Source organism: Penaeus vannamei, chromosome 30, assembly GCF_042767895.1.
Source record: "Penaeus vannamei isolate JL-2024 chromosome 30, ASM4276789v1, whole genome shotgun sequence".
In the NCBI taxonomy this organism is placed as follows: Eukaryota; Metazoa; Arthropoda; class Malacostraca; order Decapoda; family Penaeidae; genus Penaeus; species Penaeus vannamei.
The window spans coordinates 13,499,007-13,516,506 of record NC_091578.1 but is presented as its reverse complement, the minus strand read 5'-3'; the positions used below and the strand labels follow the sequence as shown (position 1 = coordinate 13,516,506).

General features: G+C 45.9%; 1 protein-coding gene across 3 annotated transcripts in view; it reads right to left on the bottom strand.

Annotated features, from left to right (window-relative positions):
• Positions 1-17,500, bottom strand: part of LOC113804842 (uncharacterized) — a 411,705-nt gene that overhangs the window by 241,175 nt on the left and 153,030 nt on the right. The window lies entirely within an intron of this gene.

The window sequence follows — 17,500 nt, the reverse complement described above, 5'->3', positions numbered from 1 at the left end:
GGCCCTTGACGTCGCCGTCGCTCATGAGGCGCTGCAGCCGCCGGAGCACGGGGGTATCCGGGGGCTCCGGGTGCAGCTGCCATTGGTCGGGGGTGTTGAGGAGGCGGTAGCTGGCGCGCGTGCAGCAGTCTACGGGAAGGCACGTTTCCAGCCACGGCATTTCTGTGCCGGCGACACTACACTACCAAGATCGTGCAATATTCACTCGGTATATTCCCGTCTGGTGTGAGCACGAGAGAATAGAACTAATTGCATCAAGCACACTTGTTTTCTCATTTAACACAAAATTTATCTCACAAACCGCACCCTTTCCATTGACACCAACGTTGCTATCCTTAAACTAAACACTAAGAAACTACGCCCTGGGGATACCCCTGGCGGCAGAGTCCCTCCCTTTCTCGGCACCAAAACACAAACAAAAGCCAGAGGCGACGCGGCGGGAGGGGACGCGCTTCCTCCTTCCGCCCACGAGCGACAGAGATCGAGACTCCTCCGCGACGCCGCCCGCGACCCAGGCAAGACGCGGCCCGTGAGTCACGTGTGAGTCATGAGGGAAAGAGGGGGGGCGTATGGGTGTGGGGGAGACGGGGCTGTACATTCATGCACGCCTCGGTTGACATACTGAGAAATATCGAACAGGAGTCATGTAATTATCAGGCAATTGCACAATGAAAGCCTCTTGGGCGAATAAAATATATCAAGCAACATATTTTGCTTCGTTATTTGCTTCTATAAAAAATGACAACTCCAGTTAAGCCTAATCAGAGGCTGTCTAGGGCCTCGCTTGCAGCACCGAGTGCGATTTCCCCGACAGTTCCCCCGTCGCGTCCGAAATTACTGCCAGTCGGACGTCGGGAGTTATGCTTAATGGCCTCACATCCTGCGGCGGCGTCCAAGTTGCCAGTCAGGCCGACGAGGAGGAAATATTACTCATCTCCCACGAACACGGGCAGGCCTTCGGATCAGCTGGCGACGTCCCACTGGCAATCTTCCCGAACTCTCACATCGAACAATTTCCTGGCACATCTGGATCCATTGAGTCACGGCGCGTAATCCCCTTTCCGTGCAGCGTGAGCAACAGAAACCGCAGTGACCTTCATGGGGGATGATTGTCCACTATCCCTTCCATGCAACACACCTCCTTGTGCAACATGCATTGCCGCCATTGCCTACAGCCTCGCCAATCGCGCGAGACACCTCTCCGTTTAAAACCTACATCACGAGCCTATCAGTCACGCAACGCCACCTAAACTATGCGACGCCCTCCCACGCCCTCGGCCACGACTCGCATATCAGGTTGCGGGGATGGCTCGGGTGGCGCGGGCGGGGGTCTTATTATCCTGAGTGTATTCACCTGGCGTCCCCCGCAGCTCCTCCGCATCCTGGAGGCGAGGAAGGCGGGCGGAGCCAAGTGCACGGCAGCGGATGCATGGAAAGTGCGGCGCCTAAATTGGTCTCTTCGTGCGGAATACGACTCCCCTCGCGCCCGGAATCTATGCCGCGGCGGCGCAAACGAGACCTAATTTATGCGCTGGCAGACGAATTAATGGCAAGTGTATGTGTACGAGGTCTCTCTCTCTCTCTCTCTCTCTCTCTCTCTCTCTCTCTCTCTCTCTCTCTCTCTCTCTCTCTCTCTCTCTCTCTCTCACACACACACACACACACACACACACACACACACACACACAAACACACACACACACACACACACACACGCACACACACACACACGCAAACGAACATATATTTTTTCATATATATGTATATGTATATATGCATATATGCATATAAACATATATATATATATATATATATATATATATATATATATATATACATATATATATATATATATATATATATATACATATATATATATATATAAACATATTCACATATATATATATATATATATATATATATATATATATATATATATATATATATGTATATACATTACATTTATTAACACGCGCAAGTCAGCGTTCCTTCGGTACATATCTGCCTATCCTAAGTAATCGTTTTCTGACACCTAACGAACGCTCATCGAAAGCACAACCTTCACTCAATAAAAAGTCAAGCAGCTCGTGTCCACATTGTCCTTGACTTGCAACATAAATACGGGCATTTATCTTTTTCTAATTTCATTTTCTTAGTCCAAATATTACAGCCTACATCCCTAAAATGACTCCTACAGGCAGGCCTGCCGACTGAACGGGATCAAGTAATGAGTTCCCGAACATTTCGATTAGAGCGGGCGGTGCTTTTTCAGAAACGTCATCACATGGCAACAGGTGATTGGCTTTCCAGTGCCCACCGTCGCCGCCGTCAAATCCCCAAGGCGTTTCCATGAAATCTTCGGGACCTTCACAGCGTATCCTTCCCCACAATCCCAGATTCTGATATCCTCTCTGACGGAGCTCTCTGGTTCACCTCAGCGCTGTCCTTCCCTTCAGTTCCTCCCTTCAGCCTAACTTGGTGCGCGCGAGCCGACGCAACTACCACTGGTGTCATGGCGCTGCTCACCCGCCCGCGAACTCTAGTTATCAGCCTGCATCAGCCAACCAGAACACGCCAGGATTCTAAACATTTTTCCACATACCTCTATTTTTACTTACGAGTTTTTAAATCATCATCAATGTATATTGGGTAGGTTGCCGGCTGTAGGGCAAGAATTTTGGTTTTATTTGGACAAGAATGAAGCTTCGAGAGCAGCGGGGGAAATTTTCCTTTTTTCCGCTAGGGAAGTTTTATTACAGCCCCTGGCTTACATTTCCTCAAACACATCCTACAACCAATGAAAGCCAATCGTGTGTACAGAGTCCTAAATCGGTTTACAAGAAAGACCACTCTAAGAAGTCGAGAACGGCAGATGGAAAGGGGAAAAAAGAGCTTCCTTGGAGGTTTGGTTACGACTAGCCAATCACGCGTCACGCTTCAGTGCCAGTCGTGACGTGCTTTAAGACAGGCCAATCACAGGTTATGCTTCCCAGCGTGTTGTTATCGCCTACGCTTTCCATACATCGCTGCACACCGCCGGTAAACAATAACTCATAATTCTTTATCCGTGAACCCATAGGTAAACTCTTCGCTGCACACAGCCGCCCGCGCCACTGGACCATGAACTCACTCAAACCTATAATTCTTACCGACGTATCTTGAATTATAATGCATAATGCTGATTGCGATGGGTATTTCCCTTTAATGGGAGGCCTGGTACGAATACTAAACCAATGGGTATTTTCCTTAAGGGTTGGCCTGATACGAACACTGAATCACTTTTCCCTTAATATCATGCTTTTGTAGAGATTCAGTGACATATGAATTAAATACTCATTACACACAGACACATACACTACAAAATAAGCAATATCCAAAAAAAAAAAAAAAAACACTCCCATCCCCCTACCATGCACACAAAGCCCTACCCTTCGTAAGGCTCTTGTCATCCGGAAAATATCCTTACGTCCCGGTCATTTAACCCTCGGCCACGGAGCGGAAAGGAGAAATGGCAAGAAGGCAATTAATACGTCGCGTCGTGGTTGCCTTCCTGTGACCGGCAAACCTCGGCTTCTTTCCAATAATAAAAAAGGGAGAACAACGAGAGGAATGTTGACTTCCAATAATGACTGAAGAAATTGGGTCTAAAATTCAACCTCGACCCAACGAAGCGACACTCCGAAACGCATGACGGTGAGAGAGACGCGAACTTGGAAAGAAAATCTAGACAAAAAGAAAAAAAAATCGCACCATAATTGTAAGCATACAAAATCGGAAAAATATATGATTAAGCGAAGCCAGAAACGGCGTGCAAAATAGCTCACGACTTCACAAGGAGAAAAGAGCCGAGCCAACCAACCGCCAAGTGCATTCGAACAGAACAGGAAAAACACGGCGCGGGGGAAGCGGCGACGGCGGAGCGCGCGGGGCGTCACGTCCTGCGGGAGGCTCGAGTCGCTGGCGGAGGCGGCAGCGACACCTGCTCGCGATGCGGCGGAATCTGCGCTTTTTGCGTCAACTTTGTTCGAATATTTGTCTCTGGTTGCTTGCATGACTGTCTGTTGCTCTGTTTGTTGGCTTTTGTGTGTGTGTGTGTGTGTGTGTGTGTGTGTGTGTGTGTGTGTGTGTGTGTGTGTGTGTGTGTGTGTGTGTGTGTGTGTGTGTGAGTGTGAGTGTGAGTGTGTGTGTGTGTGTGTGTGTGTGTGTGTGTGTGTGTGTGTGTGTGAGTGTGCAGAGTGTGTGTGATCAGAGTGACTGACTGACTGACTGACTGACTGACTGACAGACTGGCTAAATGACTGACTATCTGTCTGTCTGTCTGTCCATCCGTTTCTCTCTCTCTCTCTCTCTCTTTCTCTTTCTCTCTCTCTCTCTCTCTCTCTCTCTCTCTCTCTCTCTCTCTCTCTCTCTCTCTCTCTCTCTCTCTCTCTCTCTCTCTCTCTCTCTCTCTAGATGTTCCATAACTATTATTTTGTTATCATCATCGTCATAATATCATTCCTTGATCATGTTTTTTTATTATAATTATTGCGCCACCGATAAACGATCATTCTTCCTCGAAGGTAAAAATCGCAATCTGATATATGTAAAACAAATAAAACTAAACACACACAAAAACGCAGGAAAATGGCCGCTTGAGCAAGGAGATTCCGCACACACTCCCATCCCACCACACTGACCAACAGCGAACTAAAGGGCCCTTCAGGAGTCGGGCGGCGCGACCCTCTCCTGGGGGCTGCTTCTCCACCTTGAGTTTATTTACATCGTTTATTTCCCGTCGGCGGCCGCCCGTGACCATAACGATCCGTGAAAAGCCTGTCTCCGGTTGGCCTATGATGACTTAATAGACAATGATTCGCTAATTACGGCAGACACGCGTTAAAAATTGAGGGATATGACGGTACTACAGTTCTTGAAGACACGCTGTAGAAATATAACGCTGCGACAATGCTTTGAAGTAAGCTATGTTGGAAAATTTGAAGTTATTACGTCTTCAAACGTTTCTGAAGTGTGTAGTCCATGCTTAGCCAGAACTAGGCAATACTGTCACGTCCCAGACTGTCCCCAAACGTACCGGCGGAAACAAACTCCGCCACGCGAATTTCGCGCTTCGCTCCACTCGCACGACGATGTCCTTGGCGCTCACTGACTCCGGAGGCACTCTACGGAACGGCGAAGTTAGGTCATCAATCAGCAATATCAATTATGTTTCCGAGGTCGTGCAGAGCCGATCATTTCGAAATGTAAGTTTTCGCAATCTATAATAAAAAATACATAATAGCAATCCAAAGCTCTTCAACTCAGGACAAAAGCTAAACGAACGACCCGCGCTTCCGAGGGAGCTGGAAAGCGAGAACGCGGAGAGGAGGCGAGAGGCGCGTCACGGTGCTGACGGAGGCGCCCTTGGGAGAGACGGCGCCATGATAAATATCTAGGCAATTGCGAAGACAGAGGGTTTTATTATACGGAATTTGTTACTGACAATAATTAACTGCTGAACGATATTTCATAGAATTACGTGCGACCACCTTACCATTTTGATTTTATCTTCTATTTTTTTCTGTCTTATTCCCTTCTAAAACCCGAAAGTTTAATAATAGTCTTAGTAAAAAGTTCGTGTCCATTATTCCAACATCAACGCTAAAGAATTTGTGTTTAAAAATCAGGTAAAAATACAAATCTATGAATTAAAATAAACAAGTTTAACTGGGCGATGTCAAGTACAAAATACCTATATTGACTCCAAAACGGACTAATATTACACTTACCAAGATATCTTTGTTACCCCTCAAATAATTCTTCTCGCTTTCTATCGGAAGCGTTTGTCGAAGAAAACGACCCAACCTCTCAGGGGGACTCAACTAAAGTTTTCTCTACCCGTCCGAATATGTATGTGTCGTGATTGTACGTGTTAGAATATACAAATAACTGTGTGTGTATATTTACGTGTATATAAACATAAACAAATTTGTTCTCTTTGATATAAATACAACATTTTCCTGCTCTAAAAAGCTTTTTACTGTAGATAAAGGTAGATAAAGTTAACAGCTTAATAAATATATTACATTTTTTTATTACAAGTATTATTAGGAGCATTATACATCACTTAAACTAGCAGTATCCATAACATTACTTCTCAACAACCTATATCACTTTAAAATGAAGAACAAACCTACTAAAACCACAAAATGACTTGGGAAATATAAAATAATAATTCCCGAATATACTACACAAAAGTCGCAAGCTATCCTACCCCGAATTAGTGTATGAAAGAAGGGGGGGGCACGGTGCTCAAAAAAATCTTCCTCATCCCCTCCCCCTCCCCTCTCCTGCCCCCCCCCCTTTTCTACCCCCTTCTTGGCCGCAACTATTGATACCTGCCAATAAGAAAGATGGGTAACCCGACCCCTCATTGTAGGCTCAGGTCACGGCGACGTCTTGAAGAACTGACAGGGAGTGGCCACATATTTCAAGTTTCCCTTCCCGTGGCGACGCTAAGTACAGGCCTACTCTGAGACCGACAATTAAGCATTTGGGAAACATTTGTTCGTGTCGATCCGGTCGGCGCGAATCACGGGATCTATGGATGCAAGGGAGGGAGAGGGAGGGCGGGGGAAGGAAGGAGGGAAGGGAGGGAAGGAGAATGAGGGAGAGGAATATATATATATATATATGTATATATATATATATATATATATATATATATATATATATATATATATATATATATATATATATATTAGAGAGAAAAAAAGAAAGAGAGAGATAATGATAAGACTTCAACTCAATATAAAGTGGATAAATCAAATTAATCCGAACAACAAAAGCGAAAACAATCCCTCCCGTTTTATACGTCGATATACAAACACATCACAAACCAGATGCAGAGTCGATAGATGGACAGAGATTCGTATTCAAGCCCTACCATATAAACATACTACACACCTCAACCACAGTATTGTTTTCCACGACAGAATGAATGCATCTGACAGTGACACAGGGTTCGGCCGCACAATAAGGCGATCACCATTGCGAAATTGCAAATCAACAGTTGCACATTGCTTTCATTTAGAGCTTCTCACAGCGCGCTTGTCGTTGATTAATGTCGCCTCATCTGAATCGACTAGACAATGAGATTGCCAATATCTCTCGTCGCTGCGTGTGCTTCCCATTAGGCGCTGCTCTTGCCGCTGAAGGTCTACCTGGATGGACGTTACCTTCTCGAAGCCTGTCTCCTTTTCTCGGCGGATCTATCTGGATATCTTTTTTATGTGTCTGTTTGGCTGTTTGTTTATTCACATTTGTTTATTCTGTTTATCTATCTACCTATCTATCACCTATCTGTCTACTTACCTATATAGTCTACATTTTTCTCCTGCTCTACTGTTTTCCATATTCTCAATTCTCTGTCTGTCTGTCTCTCTCTCTCTCTCTTTTTCTCTCTCTCTCTCTCTCTCTCTCTCTCTCTCTCTCTCTCTCTCTCTCTCTCTCTCTCTCTCTCTCTCTCTCTCTCTCTCTCTCTCTCCCTCCCTCTCCCTCTCTGTCAGACGAAGCATAACGAAGGGCTAAGTTGGCGTTCGGAAATGCCCCATCGTGCCCCGCCGTGCCCCGCACATACCCCTCTGCCTTAAAACACGCCACTAAGATCTCCTAGCTGACAGCAACGGCCGCAGCTGCTTGTTATCGTTCACCCTCCGAGATAAATCTGATCCATCACCGTGTTCAATCTGGCGTTATCCTCATTTCGTCTCTCCTCTGGATAAAGGTTTCGCTAAAAAGGCCATGCACTCCGGGCATAGCGTTTGGGGCCAGTGGGTTACCAGACGCCCTAAAGTACTCGCTGGGGTGAACGAGTGTCCCCTGGGGGCCCCGGCGAGCTCCACGTGGAAACCCAGAGTGACACCGCGACCCCTTGAGTGTCACCTGGGTGTCGCCATTACCAAGGGGCGGAAGTGTAACTCCGCGTCGCTCCGAGGGAACGACAGGCCCGCGCGCAGTAGATCTTCCACGTGTTTCCTCATTGTTCATCAGGGTAGCTGCGATTGCCACCGAGGGCGGCCATCAGGCGTGGGAGCCTCGCACGCCGCTGCAACATTATTGATGGCCTCCGCTCCGGGACGCCGCCGCCGCCGCGCCCGCACGCCCGCGCGATGCACTCCGAGCTCGACACGCGCGGGACCCAAGCAACATTATGATGCAGCGAGATGTAGTGCAGATTACATTTCATGAGTTTAGCTTTGGCGTGTGTCACTGTCTGCATATCTAAAGCAGATACACACACGCAGGCACGGAAGCACACACACACACACACACACACACACACACACACACACACACACACACACACACACACACACACACGCACACACACACACACACACACACACACACACACACACACACACACACACACACACACACACACACACACACACACACACAGATAAAATAAACGCAAACAAACTTACACACACAATAACAAACCTAAAGACATCCCCCAACCCCCCTCCCCCTCCACCCCAGAAAATTAATCAGCAGACCCACCGCCTCGCAGGACACCTCACAGAACCCTCCAGAAGGCGCGGGGCAAGCGACGCCTCCCTCCCGTTCTCGCTCAGGTCCTCCACGCCATGTTTTCCTTTGTTCGCCGGGCCCTTTAATCACAAAAAAGATCCCGGGCCCAGATAACGTCGGTCTGAATATAATATACATAATCAGCTCCGGCAGCAGGAACCCTCGGCTAATGATAAGAGAAACAGTGTTAACGCTCTCGAGAGACAAAGGGGGTGGGTGGGAAGCAGGGAAGGAGAGGGGGAAGGAAGGGGAGGGAGAGAGGGACGGGATGGTGGGGGAGGGGGGAGTGAATATTAGAGATAGAGAGAGAGAGAGAGAGAGAGAGAGAGAGAGAGAGAGAGAGAGAGAGAGAGAGAGAGAGAGAGAGAGAGAGAGAGAGAGAGAGAGAGAGAGAGCGAGAGAGAGTATTGAGAGGAGGAGAAAGAGAGAATTAAGAGAGACAGCGAGGTAGACAGGCAGACAGAGAAACAAAGAGAAACAGAGATAGAAACAAACAAACAAACAAAATAAAGACCAAAAGAAGGAGAGAGAACCCCAACAGACCAAAACCCCACTCAAGCCCTTCCGTAACCCCCCCCCTCCCCTCCTGACATATACACACACACAACACAAGGATTTTACGCCAAGTGTACCAGAGGTTTGTAAATATTTGCATATTGGTCCTAATGGAACAACTAGATCCACTGACGACCTCCAGTGAACACATTTTTAACTAAAAACATCGCAGTTACATGTTTGTACGAAAATTTAATCACCCTTTTATTTTTGTTTTGTTAGACATGCAACATTCGCCCGGTACGATATAACATCCTTTATAAATATAAATAATAATGATAGTAATAATAATAATAATAATAATAATAATAATAATAATAATAATAATAATAATAATAATAATAATAATAATAATAATAATAATAATAATAATAATAATAATAATAATAATAATAATAATAATAATAATAATAATAATAATAATAATAATAATAATAATAATAATAATAATAATAATAATAATAATAAATAAATAAATAAATAAAATAAAAAATCTCGCCCATGAATACAAGGATGAATTTTAGAAAAAAATGAAGCGTTTAAGTGGCAAAGAAAAAAGAAAAAAGAAAAGAAAAAAGAAAAGAAAAAAAAAACAAAGAAGGGAAACGATTAAAAAAAGGCTTCCTGGACGTAAATCACGCGCCTAATAATTAATCAGAACGCAAATGAGCATCCACGTTCAGCGTCTGAAATGAGCTGATAGGAGGACACTGAAGAGAGGGAGAGTGGGAGGGGAGAGAGAGAGAGGGAGAAGGGGGAAGAGAGAGGGAGAAGGGGAGGGAAGTGAGAGCAGAGAGGAGAAGGGAGGGAGAAGAGAGGGAGGAGGAGGAGAGAGAGAGGAGGGAAGGAGGAGGGGGAAGAGAGAGGAGGAGGGTAAGAGAGAGAGAAGAGGAGGGGAAGAGATAGAGGAGGGAGAGAGAGAGGAGGAGGGGGAGAGAGAGGAGGAGGGGGAGAGAGAGGAGGAGGGGAAGAGAGGAGGAGGGAGAGAGAGAGAGAGAACCCAGATATATAAACTCTAAAGAGTTATTTCTGTCACACCACTACGGCCACAGAGCCAAGTTATTGCAGGAAAACACTCAACACACACACACACACACACACACACACACACACACACACACACACACACACACGCACACACACACACGCACACACACACACAACCCCCCTTCCCCCCCGCCCAACACACACACTCATAGATGCACTAGCATACATTCCGCGCATGCGCAGCTGACGCCGACGCCGAGTGAGCAACGCCGTTTACCGAGAGGGCGTAAGGTGAGCAGATATTAATGAGTGAGTGATGAGTAGCTGAATAATACAAAAATTATGCGTGCGAATCCTTCCAGAGCGAAGGATTTATCGCCCAGGAAATAGAAAGTTTGCGTCGAGCGTGATCCGGGTAGTTAGGGTGAAGAGGGGGAGAAAGGTGGAAAGGAGGAGGAGGAGGAGGAGGAGGAGGAAGAGGAGGAGGAGGAGGAGGAGGAGGAGGAGGTAGAGAGAAAGGGAGGAGACGAGGGAGAAAGGTGGAGAGGAGGAGGAGGAGGAGGAGGTAGAGAAGGAGGAAGGAGAAGAGAGGGAGGAAGGAGAAGAGAGAGGAGGTAGAGAGGGAGGAAGGAGAAGGGACGTAGAAGACATGGGATAGAAAGTAAATGTATTAAGGTAGGGGTGGAAAGAGAATGGAGGAACATCGAGAAAGGAGAGACAAAAAAGAGGGAATAAAAATACGAAATAGATATATCGAGGTCACAGTAGGAAGGAAAGAAAAGTAGACATATCGAATGGGTCATAAAAGGAAGAAGAATGACGCAGAGGAGAGGAAAGTAAATACGTTGAGAGGATGACACCGGAGATGAAAGAGTCTATCAAAGAAGAGAGAGATATGAATATTTAACACCTCCGATTAAAAATCTCCATCAGAATCACACATTCAATCGAAACGTTATTCAACCTCACGGACCCATTCCCCTCCCATTCATATTCCATTAATTAACTCCCAAAATGAACATTACTCAACTATGACAATGGAAGTAATGATAAGATAATGATGACTTTCAAGAATTTATGTCCATATGCCTTCTAATAGACAATGTATCAGGTAAGTAGCTAAATAAATGCGTAAGGGAAGCCAGGGTCGGGGCTGCTCGCTCGCCGTTTAGGATCTATAAATTGTGAGAACGGAAGAGCCGGCTGGAAAATGGTGCCCCTTCCTTGAAATCTCGTTCTGGCTGATCGTTCTCTCTCTCGCTCGCTCTGCTTTTCTCTTCTGCTCGCTTTTCCTCACACGCATAGATATACGGACAGACATGCAGGTACAGATACACACAGACACACGCACAGAGACACACATGCACATACACACACGAACACAAACACACACGCACACACAAACACGAACACACACAAATACACACACACACAAACACATACACACAACCCTCCCCCCCCCACAAACATACCCCACCCCCTATACACACACAAGCACACACTCGGACCCCCATACGAATAAAATTTCTCCCGACGGCGATCCGGGCGCCATGGCTCGTGGGGATCCGATGGGCGTGAGGGCGCAAACCTCGCCCTTCGTCGCCGCCCTGACGACTCGGCGAAAGAAGATAGCGGGCGACGTGAGAAGCCTCGGTGGGCGTGATGGGGCGAACAAGGTCTATGTAAGTCCTTATATAGACCTTGGGGGGGACGCTTACACATGCTGGTGATAACGGAAATACTGATAATGATGATATGGATAATGCTAATAATAATAATTATTACTATTATTATTATTTTCATTATCATTATTATAACAATAATCATTATCAGAATGGTAATAATAATAATAATGAAAAAAACTATGATAATAATAACAATTTTAATGCTAATGCTGATGATGATACTAACATAGATAACAGCAACAAGATCGACCATTACAGCAATAATAAACTACGAACAATTACTGCTAATCACGAACAAACGCAAGCACCATCCCCACCATGCCTGTCCTAGCGTGCCTGACGCAGGACCTCCGCATGCGAGCCAGTGCCTTGCCGATCCTCCAGCCTCCCGCATCACCTGCTGGTCATCTGCGCCCTGGCACGGCTGAGGCGCGGGCGTGAGAGTCCCCGGCGCCCACGTAGCCCCCTCCCCCCTTCCTCCGCCCCTTTCCGCCGGGCTGCAGGACTATAAACCCGAGTTTTAGCTGCGTTTTACGGTCGCGTCCCCCCGTTACTACGCCTCTAAACAATGTGGCGGAGACAATAACTTAAAGCCGCAATAGATGTCTCTCACTCATAATTGCATGCAGAGAAATTTCATGAATAACACATGAAGGGGTAGAGGCCGTCCCGGACACACACACCGCCCGCGCGCCCTCCTCCGCCTCCGCTTCCTCGCTCCCTTCCCATGGGCCTCCACTCTCCGCATTCCGCTTTCTTTCTTTCTTTCTTTCTTTCTTTCTTTCTTTCTTTCTCTCTCTCTCTCTCTCTCTCTCTCTTCCTCCTTTCTCTCTCTCTCTCTCTCTCTCTCTGTCTCTCTCTCTCTCTCTCTCTCTCTCTCTCTCTCTCTCTCTCTCTTTCTCTCTCTCTTCTCTCTCTCTCTCTCTCTCTCTCTCTCTCTCTCTCTCTCTCTCTCTCTCTCTCTCTCTTACCCTCTGTCTCCTAAAATCCATCTATCACCCTTGCTTCTCACTCACCATCTCTCACTCAACCCCGTTAATAACACCGACCAAATGACACCGCTAACTCTCAATACACCAAACAAATCCCGTTATAAACAAACAAACACTAACCAGCACATCGAACAATAACAAATACAAAACACATCGCTAAAATAAAATTCCCGTTCACATAAAAAAATCCAATATTCTTAAAACAGATCCTCGTTCACATCCAAAAAAACAACAAGTGCTCCCAACAGCGCTTTCGTTCACATCCAAAAGCCAAACCGTATTCGAGAAAGCGGCAAAGAAAACGGTGATGGAAGGCCTTCAGGGTACACTATGATTGGGCGAAGAAGGGGGCCACGGGTGTATGGGAGGCGCGCTGCTTTGTGTTCGTAGAAAGTACGGAGCGAAAAAGTCATCAATAAATACATAATTTAATCAACGGTTAACATGAGCGCGGCGTGACTACTAGCGGCGGTGGCAGCAGAGGCAAAATACGGAAGAGTTAAAGGGGAATTTAAAATGATAATGGTGATAGTAACGAAGCTAAAAATATATAAATAACGATGCCTATAATGGCCAAAGAATAAAAATAAAAACACAGACTAGAGCAAAAATAATAAAATCATATGGATAACAACAAAAATTTCAATAGCAGGATCACAACCTAAAATCAACACCGTTGATAATTATTGCAGACATGCTATAATACACAGAAAGGTTGTAAAATATATGAAATAAAACTTTAAAGGAAGCAAAACGGAATTAGGGCATTGAATCATCCTTCTGCTCAGCCTAGAAGAGAGATAGTAGAAACTATGAATAAATCCGCAGAGAGAGAGAGAGAGAGAGAGAGAGAGAGAGAGAGAGAGAGAGAGAGAGAGAGAGAGAAAGAGAAAGAAAGAGCGAGATAGAGAGAGAGAGAAAGAGAGAGAGAGAAAGAGAAAAAGAGAGAGAGAGAGAGAGAGAGAGAGAGAGAGAGAGAGAGAGAGAGAGAGAGAGAGAGAGAGAGAGAGAGAGAGAGTGGAGATAGACAGAAAAAAAGAGCGAGTGAGAAAGAGAACGAGAAAATATATATAGACAAAATGACAGACACAGAAACATCACAAAAGACAAACTGCAACAGAGAAAGAAAAAGAGTAAGAGAAGCAGATAAGTCTTATGTCTCAAGTACATAAGGCTTATCAACCATGTCTGTTTTGTCAGATCTTCATGCATTTTTACTGGTGAATAATAACGAAATAAATGTAAAATCATAAAATACAGTGAACTTAGCGTACTGTGAATAACCACAGCCTCTCTCTATATTTCTGGGTTCAGATGCTATATAAAAAAGTAATATGAACCGCAAGTGTAAAAAACAGTGATGATAATAATTATCTGTGTAATATCCAATAAAATTAGATTGATATGAACGCGAGCTATGTTACGTAAATTAACCCTGCCATCGCGGCGACAGAAAAAATAAAAATCACCATCTAAAAAAAATAAATAGAATAAGACCAAATAAAAAAGTAAAAAAAAAATACTTCTTCCATTTTTGTCAAGGCTACAAAATTGCAAGTGAATTTTACGGGGACGTGGAAACTTCAACGCAGCTCAAGCAAGTTATCTCCACACCCAAATCCTGTTCTTATAGAATGTTGCCACTTTCGGATAATAAAACGATGATGATGGTGATGGATGATGGATGATAGATGATAACAGAAAGAACAATAAAAACAGTAATAAAAATACAATAATAACAACACTAGTAATAATGATGACAACAACAATAATAATGATAACAATAATAACCATAACAGTAGTATTAATATTAATGATAAAAATAACTACAATAACAACAATAATAATTATCATTGTTATTATTAATGACAATAAGAGCCATGGACAAAATTATACCTTCACGCAATGAACAAAAAAAGGGAATTAACGCTGCAGGAAAACAACGTCCCGCTGCAGCACCCAATCACTCCACAATCTCGGGAGTAATCAAGCTGCAATCTGCAATATATCCGTCCTTAGAAGCACCGTTGGCTGACCCGCCGTTGCAAGCCCGTTATTCCCCGGGTGCGTCCGTCGCTCGCAGCGAGGGACGCGCGCTCGTTTCCCCGCGCCCGAGTCCGTTTCCTTTCGGCGGCTGCGGCTGGGTCTGCGTCGCGTGTGCAGTGGCGTTCGGGATTATTACTCTTTCTTTCTCTGTGTCTGTCTGTCTGTCTGTCTATCTGCCCCCCCCCCCCACCCCCACCTCTCTCTCTCTCTCTCTCTCTCTCTCTCTCTCTCTCTCTCTTCCTGTCTTACTCCCTTCCTTCTTTTATGATAGTGAAATCAAAACAGAAGCAACATCTTTTAAATCTTTGTTATACAGACAGCCCCTACCATATCGTATCTTATATACATTCCATTTACCTCTTTATCAATCTCTATAAACCTAAAATTTCTGCACCAAATTCCCCTCCTTTTTAAAGAATACCATAGGTCGAATTCTAACCGCGGCTCCCCGAGGTCCTCCCCGCAGCGCCCCACTAAAACAAAACCCGCGTCGAGTTATGGCTCGCGTCCTCGTGAGCCATAACTCCCGGTGAGTGAGCCTCGACCTCCCATACCCGTGTTGAGCATCATCGCAGCACGAGGTAGACAATGGCGGTCCGGGCCTGCCCTTCGTCGCCGCCCTGCCAACACCCCCTCGCTTGTCACCGCTCCATCACCCACGTGACACCACTACACCGACCGACACCTCGCCTCGGGACTCTGGATTCTTCGTTTTCTGCGGCGCCCACGCACACAGACAGACATATGTATACACAAAAAGATTCACACAGACACACGCATCCTCACAGAAGAGACACACCTTTAAAAGGCATTTAATTCCCTGCTTGCCATTACTTATCCTCCGCCACTAAGCTTTTCTCCCCGATGCCTCTTCCTTATCTCTATTCCCTCGTCCACGCCCATATTTGTTCCAGCTCATTCTCTCGCCGCCCTTGTTCCAGCCTTTATCCATCGTCCTCTGTCTAAAGCTTTCTCTGAGCGTGATACTTTATGGGCCATTCGTCTTCATATTGTTCAACTCGTTTTCCCATTTTCTCTCTTTTTAATTCCTCTTCTACCATTGACATATTTTTCTTGTATTTCTTTCTCTCTCTCTCTCTCTCTCTCTCTCTCTCTCTCTCTCTCTTCCCCCTCTCTCTCTATCTCTTTCTTCTTCTTCTCTCGCTCTCTCTCTCTTTCTTCTTCTCTCTCTCTTTCTTCTTCTTCTTCTCTCTTTCCTTCTTAGTGCCAGTGACCCCGGTAAATAACCCCCACAACGCATGCCGAGCCACATTCTATGAGGTAATTATACCCTCTAATTAGTGCCAGAGGTTCTCTCCTGGAGCATCTTCATTACCTCCCGCAAGAAACATCGTGTCTTTTCCTCAAAGCGAACTCGTGAAACTGGTTCATCGTCTCCGCGATCTTGTAACTTTGAGGGAAGTCTTAGAGAGAATATCTTGCTGATTGACAGCCTTTAATACTATTCGTCATCGATTACGTATTTATTATTTTACTGATCCATTCATCTATGTATTTTTAGACGCATAATGCTTTCGCTGTCGCCGTCGGACGGGCATCCCAGAGCCAGGTTCTTAGCGATGTCTGAATGTTTGCGTGATTCTAACCCTTATCGAAGAGAACAGTTACGTCACACACCGAGCAGAAAGAGATCATCTCGCACTCATTACGTTACCTCGGCGTTTCATTTAGCGAAACCGTTACTTTCCCTGCAACGACAAAGGTGGGAGAAAAAGATATGCATTTGCTTTCACGGTGTTCACCTTTCGGAGCCACGAACGGTCGCCCTAATCAGCGCCATGCGACGAGCGACCAGCCACAGCGACCTGCCACGGCGACGGCGCTGGATTTCACGGGCCAAGAGGCTCCTTGATTCGCCCATAAATCGGGCGGCGCGAGTGATGAAGCGGCAATTAATGGAACAGTTTAAGTCACGGTGTTCCTTTTCCCTATTTCCTCTTGGCGTGTGAGGTGACGCGTTACAAGCAATGAAATCACGCAGCGTGATGTCCACCTGTGTCGCGGTGATGAACCGCCTTCCGCTTCGCTGTCCGAAGAGACGGCGAGGGCCAGCCAGGAAGCTTTGAGCCACGAGATGGGCGGGCGGCCCGGTGCTCTCACAGGCAGCCCGGCGGGAGATGCGGGCGTGACCGCGGCGCCGCTGCTTGGAGACAGGCTGACCGCTGATCACACAGTGGACAGTACTCTGCGATCACGACGCGCGGAGAGCGACGCGGCCGGACACGCCGTGCTTGAGGGACTTCACCGCAAGAGCTATAAATATCCGCGTGGGTGCGTCCGCAACCGTTCTTCTTTTCTTCTCCAAAGAGGAAGTCGCCTCGCGATTGCGTCTATAAAACACACGAATCTAGGGCGATTACATCCTCTAAGAAAATAGAGAAAAAATATAACATACTGTTCCACATAGTAACAATACATGCTGAACAGAGTGGGGCATCGTATGTTACAGACGCAACATAACACCAACTGCAACGATCTAACTAAAAGGTATACAACACAACACAAAAAAACAAGCACAGATTAAACTGAAAATCATTTCCACCACCAAACACCTCGGACCAAACGACCTACCTTTCCCGGCAACAGGGCCACAAACTCGACCCTTCGGACCGTGATTCGAATCTTTAAACGAAGTCCAAA